We start from the raw sequence: 14,176 nt of genomic DNA, 5'->3' as shown, positions 1-14,176 counted from the left end.
AGCTTTTCTGATTGTTACATTGTTTATTCCTTCAAAGTCCGTCTTTTCTTTGTGTGGTTTCTGTGCACTAATAATTCATCAAGTATATTCCTTATCATTGTAGATGTTTGATAGAGTGTCGTTGTGTATTTTGGTTTAAACCGCCTCAGGAAAAATATTACATGTAAACGTAATAGCAGCGGTGCACTTGTGCTAAACAACTCGTTGGGTTGTTTGTAATCTAATATCATTATTTGTTATTAATAATGCGTTGCTTGCTTTTACTTGTTTAAATAAATCCCATTTTGTTATTTAACCTATTTTTTATGCAACATTCAAGTTGCTTGTTATTTGGCCTAAGTGAAAAATGCATATTTTTGGCATGCTGATTTATATGAAACCGGGAATATAGGTCTATAAAATCACCTTTTGAAATTAAGTAGTCTATTCAACTATTCATAAAATCAGTTCAAACTTTTATGAACTTTTTCTTATCAGCTGTTCGCTGTATAAAAATATAATACTTTGAAATATTTATATTTATCGGCTAAAATATTGGTTATCCGCCTCCAAATCTTAAGAGTTATCAGTTATCGATATTGGCCCAAAAATCCATGTCAGTGCATCCATGATTTTAGCTACTTTTGTGTGGAAACAATTAAACCTATTTTTATGGCAATTAGCTGTAAATATTATACATTAAAAAATAAAATTTCCACTCTTGATCACTAAAATGTAAAAATATTTTGTTGTGAAGCACACGCTTGAGGTATTTGTGCTGAAAAACAAACCAAAAAAATACTGAGGAATCTTTAATTAAATATAACGCATAGACTGTAGACCACTTTCATTATATAAAGAGAGTTTGCTTCATATATTAGCCTGCTATCTATACGAGAAAAAAGTTGCAGTTTAGTTAGTTGGTTTTTGATAAAGGTTTTTTTCCGACACAGTAAAGCATGAATTTTCAATCTCATAACCAAAGCATTACAGTATAATGATAATCAAATAAAGAGATGTTACCTGGAGATTTAAAGTCTTGTTTTATTCTGCTGCACATTATCAAACGACGTCATTTTCCAGTAATGTTAGTTTGCAAAAAACACTCACATATAAAACAACCAAAGCCTAATATACCATACAGACTAGACAGCACTACTTCCCAAATCGTATTAGACAGAGGTTTGAGAGTCAAATATAGGTTGTAAAAACCTGATGAATGCTTAAAACGCTGCTGTAAAGTCATCAAGACTGCTGGACAGCTTCCCCCAGTCGATGATGGAAAATCTCAGACCACAAAATGCTCTCTGGGAAACGCGAGAGACAGCGAATGGGGGCGGCAGGAGAGCTAGAAAGAGCCTTTCTGTCTGCATGTCAACTTCTGACTCGTGTTGTAGGTAAACAAACCGGTTATCTGCTGGGCAACTGGATGGGCAAAGCCATTAAACAGCAGGCTTTTAATGAGGTGACGGCCACCAGGGAGCAATCTATACTATTTTGGCCCCAGTGTTCGGGGAAATGTCAGCCAGTGGACCCCCGAACACTCAATGAGAGCATTGTTTATTGCATCGTTGAGTCACTTCTCTGGAACGCATCCATCATTGCTGTATAAAATTGTGTATGATAGGACTCATCCAGGATAAATCCATTTAGGCTAATAAAGGTGTGTGTGTGTGTGTGTCTGCGCCCAAATCTATTACAAAACATGCAATAATTTAACAGGGACACCAGAGACTATAGGCGTGCTTTGATATATGCGCTCTTCTGCCGTTTCTTGACAGAGCTTGTGTTTTCTTTCATGTTTTGTCTCCCGTTCGCTTGTTTGTGTGTCTGACCTGTGGTGGATCTGATATTTCATGGTAAAGAGCCATCTGGGGTGTTGAGGTCTATAATTTTCAGGTGAAAGATTTCGTATTTGTTCTGGATGTGCGAATGCGTTCTCAATCCAGGAAAGGTCTCGGTTTTTGCGAGGCTCTAGACGCAATGTGGAATGTTGCATAAATATTTTTGCAATGGTATCTTCGGAGATTAAAACCTTTGGGAGCTTTATAATATGTAGACATCGGGACTCCGCGCTTCTTTCCAGTGAAGCAAGGAACATTTAGTTAACTGCAGCGTTAAGTAATATTATGCACCAAAAGTTCACCCAGAAGTAAACACTCAGTCATCGTTTACTCATTTCACTGTTTATGACAAGAGAACAGTTTGGAAGCCAACTTTCTTTTGTGCTGGATCTGTAGAAAGTATTGGTTTGGTTTGCTTCACTGGTCTGAATTATTTGACAAAACATATTTGAGTTTCTTTCTTCTGTTAAACAGGAAGATATATAAAATTCATTCAATTCATGTTTATTTATATAGAGCTTTTTACAATGTAGATTGTGTCAAGACAGCTTAACATAGTTCCAGTAAAATCCAGAATTCAGAGTTGAAGTTCAGTTTAGTTTAGTTCAGTGTGGTTTAAATTTCACTGCTGAAAGTTCAAACACTGAAGAGCAAATCTATTGAAGCGCAGCTCCACAAGTCCCGATCCAAGCGAATCCCGATCCAAAAAAATACCTAAGCTGGGCATCCATCGTGAAGAAGGACATTCCTCCATGACGACCACAGCATCAGCTCAGAGTCGGGATACAGCCTGGTCAAGGATTAAGTATACCTTGGGATCATCTCTTCACAGGTCTTGGATTGCATCAATGGCGCTGCATAGTCTCTAGGGACCTCGGAATGAGTATCCCCAGGTGGATATATTGAAGAATTGACACATAATGTGTATATATAACATACAGTAAAAACCTTGTCAGCATATATGTGCAATTAGTCTAGCTTGTTTAACATGTACAGTATAGTCCGATATAAATATATGACCTAAGCTGCCAACGTATATATGAGTTGACACATGAATCGAAAGTTCCTGAGACTTTTATTTCAGTACGTTTATGTACTTCTGTCTGAAACTGAATGTTGAGCAGGGGAGGGTCTTTTTGCGCTTCATTCCTTCATAGCAAACTAATGGTAAGAGGGTTGTGGTTAGGAATATTGTGGCTGAGGCTGTCAAACCTAACAAGACAAAAAATGTCAATGGATTAACCTACAAAGATTAATTCTTCAACCAAAGATTAATAATGTCATTTTTGAGCACATGTTTTTTGCACCACTTTCGATGGGATGCCCTTCCAGCTGCAACCCATCACTGGGAAACATCCATGGACTCTCATTCACACATGCACACTATGGACAATTTTAGCTTACCCAATTCACCCATACAGGAAAATGGAGCACCCAAAGGAAACCAATGCGAACATGGGGAGAACACGCAAACTCCACACTGACCCAGCCAAGGCTCGAACCAGCGACCTTCTTGCTGTGAGAAAACAGGGCTACCCACTGTGCCACCTTACCGCCCAGCTCAAAACAAACATTGTACTGTCATTTTGATTTCACACTGACTTTAATGAAAAGCTGGGTTGAAATGTTTGCAGGCATTTTCTCAATATGCAGTCTGACCCAATCGTCTAGTCTGTACAATCAGAGGGTTATAATGTTGAAAACTAGTTGAAACATGATATATTTCAAAAATTATCATGACACTATTAAAACAATGGTTCTCAAACTTCCTGAATCAAAGGTCACCCAATGTCCATCCCAATTTAAATGGGTATTTCCACTGTAGTTAAAGGGTCATTTCCCCCAAAATTAAAAAGTCCTTGCCATTTATTTACACTGAATTAATTCTAAACTTTTGTAAATTTCTTTCTTCTGTTGTACACAAAACAAGATATCCTAAAGAATGCTGAATAAACAGCCATAATATGAACCAATTTTTATTTTTTTTTTTTATTTTTGTTTTTAACATTCTTCGATATATCTTCCTGTTCAACTAAAGAAATTTGGACAAAGGCAAAATGAGTAAACAATGACTGAATTTTCACTTTTTGGTCAACTTCATGAAGACATGCAATTAAGTGATAGTTTTGTTTAGTTTTGATTAGGATTTTAACTTCATTATTTTAGTCCATCTGTAAAAAAAAAAAAATGATGTCAAGTGTGTTTTAAACCGCTGAGGTCCAAGAGAATCGCTGTTTTAAGGTTTTTTTTTTCTCATTAAATCATTCATTCACTTTCTTCCACTTTTTTTCCTGGAGCTGAGACACAGGGGCAGCTGTTGCAGGAAAAAAAAACAGACTTCCCTCTCCCCAGACACTTCCTCCAGCTCCTCCTGGGGGATTCCGAGGCGTTCCCAGGACAGCCAAGAGACACAGTCCCTCTCAGGCGTCCTGGGTCTTTCCCGAGGCCTATTCCTGGTGGGACATGCCTGGAACACCTTCCTAGGTAGGCGTCCAGGAGGCATCCAGAACAGATACACGAGCCACCACAGCTGACTTCTCTCGATGTGGAGGAACAGCTGCTCTATCCCAAGCTCCTCCCAGGTGACAGAGCTGTAAGGATGCACCCTGCCACTCTGCGAAGAAAACTAATTTCGGCCACTTGTATCCGAGATTGTGTATTTTCAGTCATAACCCTAAGCTCATGACCATAGGTGAGAGTAAGAATGTAGATTGACCGGTAAATTGAGAGTTTTGCCTTTTGGCTCAGCTCCTTCTTTACCACAACGGACCGGTACATCAACCCCATTACTGCTACCGCTGCACCGATCTGCCTGTCAATCAGTTTCTGTGCAGGATGATTTGGTTGTCATGGTCCTAACCTTCGACTACCACCCATTTCACAATGCACCAGCCCCTTACGGCTCCCCCTGCAGGTGATGGGCCTGCAGGAGGATGGTCCCACTTTGCTTCTTCTGGCTGAGCCCGGCTGGGTTTCATGGGATAAAACCCAGCCACCACGTTTCACTCATGTTTAGTTTATTTTTAATTCGCTTTAAACAATATGATGTACAAACAAGATTGCTTACAATCAAGAACCAGCTTTTACAGTTCTAAACATTAAAGTAAAATGATCAATTCTGTATTGTATTCAAATCCTTGCACTTTAAAAATATTTTTTCAAAGTCCCTAAATCTTCTCTTTATCTCCTGTTTTTAATCACATGAACAGCCAAAAGTCTGTTCATCTTTTTTCTTTTTTGGTGTAAACATGTTGTGTAAACACCTCTTCTATCTTAGCAAAGCAGAGGCAACAACAATAAAAATAGTCCATCAGGGGACAGACATGGATACTGATCAGGATGCGTCACATCGGCATAGCAATTACATAATATTTATGAGTGACTTAACATTAAGCAACACAGACCCCTTCCAGTGTATCTGCTTTGCATTAGCGACTAATCCTTGAATATCTTTGTGAATTCCAAAAAAGCAGCAGGGAATGCAGGAAAATTCTTCTAGATGCTTGTGAAAAGTCATTTGTCACTGCAGATTAACGTGGACCGTCACTGGCAAGTATGAAGTAGGGCCATAAAGTGTTTCTTAACACAGCACAGCTCATCCAAAAACCCCGTCCTGCAATTGTTATCAGGAGACCGCTTAAGTTTAAGAGCTGGAACAATCCGCCGTGTCCCAAACCCTGTCTGTCTGTCTGCAATGCTACCTCTCTTGCATTCGAGAACCAACCATCAACGCTAACATGTAATGGAGATGCAGTCATCGGCAGCCATATTGGACACCTGCCACGCTGTATACGACCATTAAACTATTAAGTCAAGCGGCCCCAGAGTGACCGTCCAGCGAGGATTTACAGCCCTACAGGAGCGGGGGACAGTGGGGGATGGTTAGCATAGTCCAACCTTGCAGATTTATGAGGATGGATGGAGCAGGAGGTGTTGTGGGCCTCCTCTTTTTCTTCTCTTTTCTCCTTGAGAGCTGAAAGTCACCCTGTTGTTTTCAAGAGACAGAGTTGATGTAATAATGACTGTAATATCTGAGAAAGCTTGGTACGGGTAAGGACTGGAATGTAATGTTCCTGACAGACAATTTGTGAGACTAAGGAACATCAAATGAGCCTGATTATTGGTGTTAAAGCAATTTGGCAAATCTTTCATAATGTGCTCCATGAAGAGAAAAAAAGGTGTAACTGACCCTTCGCAAAGACCACTGTCAGTTTAAACACACTCTACAGGGGGAAGAAGAAGCGTTTCTGAAAAAATCACATGCTGATTTCAAACAGAAGCAGTCAGAAAGGTGTGCAATGTATATTTTCAGGATATAAAAATGTCTTGAAATGAAATATACAAAATATTAATTGAATTTATAGCCTTGAGATCACATGTGAGCTGCAGGAAGACCTGGTAAAAGAGAAACAACAGGTGATTCCTCAAATCTCAACAATAATTGACCTATTTAGAGCTTTCTAGTCTAAAATCAGTCATCTACTGTACAGCAAATTTAAGCACATGTGCTGGCTTGTTCGCTAAACCCGGAAGAAAAAAGCCAGCATCTTTGCTTAAATATCCTGTTAGCATTAACATAAGAAATAGGTCCTTTAGTCATTTAAGAGCACAGGTCACATCATTGGTCCTCAAACCACTTGGCCGCGGATCAGTACCAGTCCGTGGATCTATTTGGTACCAGGCTGCACAAGATATCATTAATTATTTTAATTTTATTTATTATCTGAGTCTCAATCATTCATTTTCTTGTCGGCTTAGTCCCTTTATTAATCCGAGGTCACCACAGCGGAATGAACCGCCAACTTATCCAGCAAGTTTTTACACAGCGGATGCCCTTCCAGCCGCAACCCATCTCTGGGAAAGTTATCTGAGTCTGAATCTTTATTTTGAAAACTCTTTTATTTTAAAAGATGACTCTCGTTTACATCTCGGTCACTTGTGTGCCCAAATTTAACCCACAAGCAGCAAAATGAGTAAGAAACAGACTTCTTTGGAAAGTATCTTTGCCAAAGGGAAAGGGCCCGGTGAAGGTCCTGCGAACTGCCAAGGAACGGATTCACAACCCATTTGTCAACAAATCAGGTGAATCCAGCATGTCTGTGCAAGAAGATCAACTGCTGGAGATTGTAAATGACGGCAGCCTTTTAGCAGCCATTCGCATATCACGTCTTTTCTAAAGTTCGCTCAGGTCTGTTATTTCCAATGGAGGTGCACAGCGCAATGCAAGCAGTGTGATGCGTGTGCGCCTTCCAGACGCACCCAATTGAATGAATCTCGTAAGCGACGGCATTGGCAAGTGACAGTTTCACCACGTCACCCCCATCCAATACCACCCCTCCCCCTCCCAATTACAACCCCCCCTTCCCTGATTTTGTGAAATTATTGACGTCACATTACATATTCATTCTCTGTTTGACAACCAAAATAACAATGGCGAACAGCAGAACTGAAGAAAGAAAGAAAATGTTTCGTTACCAAGTGAAATCAGAGAGGCAGATGGATCTGGTAAGCGTTTTTGGTTATATTTGCATAGAAGGATTATTAATGTATTTTTTTGCATACTTGTATTATTATTATTATTATTATTATTATTATTATTATTATTATTATTATTATTTTGCATTGTTTGCATGTTTTTTTGTGTAATAGTACCTTTAGCTAACAGAAACAACAGCCCAATCTCATGAGGAAAAAAGTATTTTGTGGTTATTTTTGTGCATTTTCTATTTTGTTATGTCAGACAATATGTAAAATACTTTATCATTTGTATGAAAATTGCATTTATTTTTCTTCAGCTTAGTGTCTAATTCAGAGGTTACCACAGCATTCATACTCACAGTCATACACTAAAGCCAATTTTGTTAGTTCAGTTCACCTATAGCGCATGTCTTTGGACTGTAGGGGAAACTGGAGCACCCAGAGGAAACCCACGTGAACACGAGGAGAACATGCAAAATCCACAAAGAAACGCCAACTGATTCTTGCTGTGAGGCAACAGTGCTAACCACTGAGCCACCATGCGGCCTGTATGAAAATTTATAAAAGGAACAAAGGCCCCAAAACCCCAACCATAAACCCATCCGTTTATCGGAGATGAGCAAATCATGGTAAATTGTACAGTGCTGATTGTACAAATTCATACAAATTAGCCCCTAAATCAAAAAGTTATGGGTTGCTATGAGATTTTAAATAACACTGTTACTATTGTTAACATTGTACACCGGTTGGTGGAGACACTCACTCAATATCCTTTGGTTTAGTGCCAGATTTATCAGGGGTCACCACAGCAGAATGAACCACCATAGATTTCATTTGTAAAAAACAACATTCGTTCCAAACTTTGTCTCCAGTGCTGCTTGTTGGTTTTGCTGTTATTTTAATTTATTTTAGAGAGAAAAAGAAAGAGAGAGACTGTAGGTGCACTAATCTATGGGCGACGCAGTGGCGCAGTGGGTGGCATGTCTGCCTCACAGCAAGAAGGTCGTTTCGGCTCAGTTGGCCTTTCTGTGTGGAGTTTGCATGTTCTCCCTGCGTTCGCGTGGGTACCCAGTAGACCGGTTTCCCCCACAGTCCAAAGACATGCGGTACAGGTGAATTGGGTAAGCTAAATTGTCCGTAGTGTGTGTGTGTGTGTGTGAATGACTGTGAGGATGTTTCCCAGAGATGGGTTGCAGCTGGAAGGACATCCGCTAAGTAAAAACTTGCTGGATAAGTTGGTGGTTCATTCCGCTGTGGCGACCCCGGATTAATAAAGAGACTAAGCCGACCACCATTGTGTAGTATAAATAGTGTAAGTAATGCGTTTAAACTGAAAACTAATAAGTGCACTTAATTACCCAGATCAACAGGTAATATGAAGTGTGTAATGTTTGACACTTCATGTACTCAAATGACTACAGTTTTGCTCACGTAGCGGAAGGAGCGGAGCTATCGGGTGCAGCAACTGGGATGTTGCTTGAAGGAGCACAGCTGCAGCCAGAAGTTAACAAGAATTATTTATTTTAACTATTAAATTTTCCATTAATTGTTATTTATTTAGGGTGACACAGTGGCGCAGTGCGTAGCGCTTTCGCCTCACAGCAAGAAGGTCGCTGGTCAGAGCCCTGGCTGGGTCAGTTGGCATTTTTGTATGGAGTTTGCATGTTCTCCCCGTGTTTGTGTGGGTTTCTTCCGGGTGCTCCAGTTTCCCCCACAAGTCCAAAGACATGCGTGAATTGAATAAGCTAAATTTGCAGTAGTGTATGTGTGGGTGTGAATGCAAAAGTCTATGGGTGTTTCCCAGTGCTGGTTTGCGGCTGGAAACGCATCTGCTGTGTAAATCATATGCTGGATAAGTTGCCGGTTTATTCCGCTGTGGAGACCCCAGATCATTACAGGGACTAAGCTGAAAAGAAAATTAATGAATGATTGTATTTTATTAACATCTTCCCCAACAGCATTGTAAAAACAGTTATTATAGAAAGAATAATTAATATTGTTTATTAAATTACCCATTAAATTGTATTTTATTAATGCCTACCCCAGCCTTAAACCCAACCCCTTACATTAATGTTTGCCGCTGTATCCCATCTAGACTGCCACACAACTGAAGAGGGTAGATCATGTAATAATGACAAATGTTGGATGTTTCGTAATACATCTGAGTTTCATTCATACTAACATTTATACCACATAGAGCTTACTTTTCTTATGGTCATATAGTAAATTCAAGCAGTTAATTTCGGAAGCAGCCAGACAAAGAGAGCTTTGACAATTTCAATATGGTGGTCAATTTAAGTTAAGCAACCAATAGCCACTAATGAGGCAGCTATGCATACAGTATAAATAGTTGAAGTCAGAATTATTAGCACCCCTTTTAATTTTTTTTTTTCTTTTTTTAAATATTTCCAAAATGATGATTAACAGAGCAAAGAAATTTTCAAAGCATGTCTGATAATATTTTTTCTTCTAGAGAAAGTCTTATTTGTTTTATTTCAGCTAGAATAAGTGCAGCTTTTATTTTTTTTAAACCCATTTTATGGTCAAAATTATTAGCCCCTTTAAGCTATATATTTTATCAATAGTCTAGAACAAACTATCAGTATACAATAACTTGACTAATTACCCTAACCTGCTTAGTTAACCTAATTAGCCTAGTTAAGCCTTTAAATGTCACTTTAAGCTGTATAGAAATGTCTTGGAAAATATCCAGTCAAATATTATTTACTGTCATCATGGCAAAGATCAAATAAATTAGATATTAGAAATTAGTTATTAAAACTATTCTGATTAGAAATGTGTTGAAACATATCTGCTCTTTGTTAAACAGAAATTAGGGGGAAAAATAAATAGGGCAAATAATTCTGACTTCAACTGGACTTCAAGCAAAGATGACAGCATCTGTGTCAGGCCAAGCAGCTTCCATATAAAGCACGCAAATATTAATGGACGGCTTTCTTCAAGTATAATACACTTCCTTAATTCTATATGATAAAGACTTCATCAATCATATATACATTGGGCCCATTTCAGTGGACAGTGAAATAACCCCTCTTACTTGCTGAGTCATATATTCTGTTGTCTAATGAGATATCAGATCAAGACGGATGAAAAAATATGCCAAGTCATTCATTCAGCCATTGATTTGTGTCAGTATATGGGACACAGCGGTTCATCATAACTTCCTAAAGAGATTATAAAGAGGAGCCTCAGAGCTGCAGCAGAACTGAACATCAGCCACATTTATCTCACGTCTAGATGAAAAACATCTGTTTAGAAACCCTGTCACCAGTAAGTGCCTGTTGTCTTATGGCAATAAAAATGTAATAATGGAGAGACACAATAATTCTGTCTGTGTGTGTGTGTACGTGCGTGCGTGCGCACGTAGAGAGAGAGAGAGAGAGAGAGAGAGAGAGAGTGAGAGAGAGTGAGAGTATCATGTACTGTATTTCATTGCATTGTGGGGACCAAATGTTACCAATCTGGAATACCAGTAACTTTGACCTTTGTGGTGACATTTATTTTGGTCCCCATGAAGAAAATGGCTCAAAAATCACACAAAATTAAGCATTTGGAAAATATAAAAATGTTGTTTGTTTCCTATGACAGCTGGATTTAGAGGTAGGGATGGGGTGGGGGGATAGAATATACAGTGTGTAGAGTAGAAACAACATTACAGTATGTCTGTGAGAAGTCCCCATTAAGATAGCTGTGTGTGTGTGTGTGTGTGTGTGTGTGTGAGTACTATGTGTTTTTACATTGTGGAACATGGAAACCGTTTCATAAATCAGATGTTTGTTCATGCATGTGTGTGTGTGTGTGTGTGTGTGTGTGTGTGTGTGTGTGTGTGTGTGTGTGTGTGTGTGTGTGTGTGTGTGTGTGTGTGTGTGTGTGTGTGTGTGTGTGTGTGTGTGTGTGTGTGTGTGTGTGTGTGTGTGTGTGTACATATAGCATGTTGTCCAGTTTACCAAGTTACATGCTGTACCTTAATAAAGTCCCCACTGGAAGGGTTTCAGGGTAAGCACGACGGATACAACTCAAGTCACTTTTGAACTTCTATTGTGTACACATACACAATGTTCATCCACAAACTAGGCAGAACTAACGCTACACTAGTGTATCAAAACTTTGTTTTCTTCATTAAACTAAACAGTTGCTAGGTTTTAAACCGGCAAATGTACCAGCCCTGAACAATAGCAGACTGAGAGAAAAGTAAAAAACGGCTCTTGCGTCTTGACACATACATGGACACAATCTATTGGCTAGGAATGGATATACAGTTTCTTTTGTGGTGGTTTGTTTACTTTTTTTTAATTATTATTATTTTTTAAATAAATTTCAAGAAACTGCGTAACACAACTTAAAATAGAGTAAAAGAGAACAGTTCTTTTACAGAATTTTTACATTAGATACTCAGGATAAAGAGCAAAACAAAACAAAAAACATAAAAAGTACATTAAAAACGTAATAATTCAAATAAATAATAATGCAATAAAAAAAAGATTAAAATTTCAAGTACCATAAAAGATCTCATCATATTTACTCAAGAAAGAAGCACATTTCTTACTGTCAATTAATCTAAGCGATTTAATTAAATGTTATATTTCACATAAGAAGTCTATGAAAGTTACATTTTTTTTAAGGAACCTCTGTTTGTGAAAGCAAAATTTCCCAGTAAGTATAAGAAAGTTCACAGTGGGTTCTAGCCACTTGTTTTGGTTTTCAAATTAACAAATTACATCCTTAAGGTGCAAAGTGCCCCTCATATTAACCTTGAAAAAGCAATATGTACTTAAATCATTCAAAAGCAATGATTGCATGAAAAAAAAAAACAAGTGAGAAATGTCTTCACACTTATTCCCACAAAAGGTGCAAATATCAGTAACACCACAGTATTTGCGTTACATGGTATAAAATGGATATGGTAATAACCATGTTTTCCTCTATTACATGTTAACAATTATAGAAACCCCAAAAAAACTTTCAGAACGATAAAAGATATATCCGTAATCTAGTAGAGTTATGACATATATGAAATACAACATAAACAAGTCTGCATTTAAACTATAGCATTTTAAATATACACACTTATTTTTTCAAAAACCCGGAACATAATAACGTCTATCACTTACTTAAGCAAACAATAGGGTCACATAAAGAAAACAAAAGTTTTCATTTAATTTCAACCTAATTTTGGGGGAAAAACAAAGCCTGGATATCAACTTGTGAGGTCAAGAGTAACATGACAAAGCAAACAAACCAGTTCTTTTATGAGGAACAGCCTGATCATTCCTATTGTTTGTGTTGTAACTTGAACACTGACCTGTCTACAAGCAAGTTGTATTTTCAGATTTTATATTTAAGTAAACCTACACAGCAACATTTTCCTAAACAATTCTAATTCCAGCACATGAGTTCGTAAATATGAGGATTGATGGGATACACTTACAGTAGGAATAGTCACCTACTTTTTTGGATGATCTGGTGAGTAAATTAATGGCAGATATTAGTTTTTGGGTCAACTATTACCATACCTGTCAACATTGGGATGTAAAAAATAAGGGATATGCCCAACATAATAGAGGATTACCACCCAACCCTGACCCCGTTTTATTACATTAAATAACGAGTGTCACTTTAAAAATGCACACATCTGACATTAAAATGAAAGCATTCGGTTTCTTTCTTAATCTTTTATGCTCATTTAGGACAAAATTAGTTGTGTTTAAAAAAAAATTCCACAAGATCGACATCTTTAGATGATATTATTATTTATGGGTAAATGTCTGTTCAAGCATGCACCCAAAACCCAGGCTTTCGCTCCTCTTCAAATCTTATGTACAGAATACGTTTGGGAAACTATGTATATTGTCTATTTATCAAGATGGAGCGCGTCAGTTGACAGTCACGCATGGAGACTAATGAAAAGGAAGAGAAACCCACTGTTTTTAGATTTATTTCAAAGGGTTTTAATGCCTAAATAAAACGAAAGCACAGAACAGACTCACATTTGAAAGAGCGGCCCCTGGTGGTTCGGCAGTATGGTTTGGATTAAGGGAGGACCAGCTCTGTTATGTTTATTGCCACCCTTAATAGAAAGACTGAAAATATGGGAGAAATACAGGAAAATACCTTTATGGGATGTTAGCGGGATAGAACTGTAAAAAATGGGAGAATCCTGGGAAAAACAGGAGGGTTGACAGGTGTGAATATTACTTTAAGTGTATGGAGGCATATTAAAACACATTTTTTTCACAGCTAGAAGGTTGCTGGTTCGAGTCTCGGCTGGGCCAGTTGGCATTGCTTGATGGAGATTGCATGTTTTACCCGTGTTCACGTGAGTGTCCTCCGGGTGCTCCGGTTTCCCCCATAGTACAAAGATGAGCCATAGGTGAACTTGATGAACCAAACTGACCATTGTATGTGTGTGTGTGTGTGTGTGTGTGTGTGTGTGTGTGTGTGTGTGTGTGTGTGTGTGTGTGTGTGTGTGTGTGTGTGTGTGTGTGTGTGTGTGTTTCTTAGTACTGGGGTGTGGCTGAAAAGGCATATGCTCCATAAAACATTTGCCAGAATGGTTGGCGGTTCATTCCGCTGTGGTGACCCCTGATAAATAAAGGTCAAGGCCAAAGGAAAATGAAATAATAAATTCTTACAAAACAAAGATTTTTTTTTATAAATGTGGTTCAAATAGAGCCAGGATGGGAACGACTGCATCAGACTAGGGGGAAAAAAGCATTATACAAAGAGAAAAACACAATCTGAGGAAACAAACTAAAAGCAAAACTAGTCAAGCACCTCTGCAGTATGCAATGACTTTGCTGTATACAAATCAATACAAAATTGCGCTTTACTGTATAACATTGCACTACGTCTTC

At 38.3% G+C, this 14,176-nt stretch overlaps 1 protein-coding gene across 1 annotated transcript in view; it reads left to right on the top strand.

Moving 5' to 3' along the window:
* Positions 1 to 1,007, top strand: part of nectin3b (nectin cell adhesion molecule 3b) — a 108,559-nt gene extending 107,552 nt beyond the window's left edge. The window contains exon 8 of the mRNA XM_087299647.1: positions 1 to 1,007. This exon is cut by the window's left edge and continues 2,427 nt beyond it. The gene's annotated coding sequence lies outside the window, so the exon portion shown is untranslated.
* The last annotated feature ends 13,169 nt before the right edge of the window (positions 1,008 to 14,176 follow it).

The sequence above is a fragment of the Danio rerio genome, chromosome 21 (genome assembly GCF_052040795.2).
Source record: "Danio rerio strain M-AB ecotype USA chromosome 21, GRCz13ab, whole genome shotgun sequence".
Classification (NCBI taxonomy): domain Eukaryota; kingdom Metazoa; phylum Chordata; class Actinopteri; order Cypriniformes; family Danionidae; genus Danio; species Danio rerio.
The sequence above is the reverse complement of the archived record's forward strand: the minus strand, read 5'-3'. Positions and strand labels throughout refer to the sequence as shown.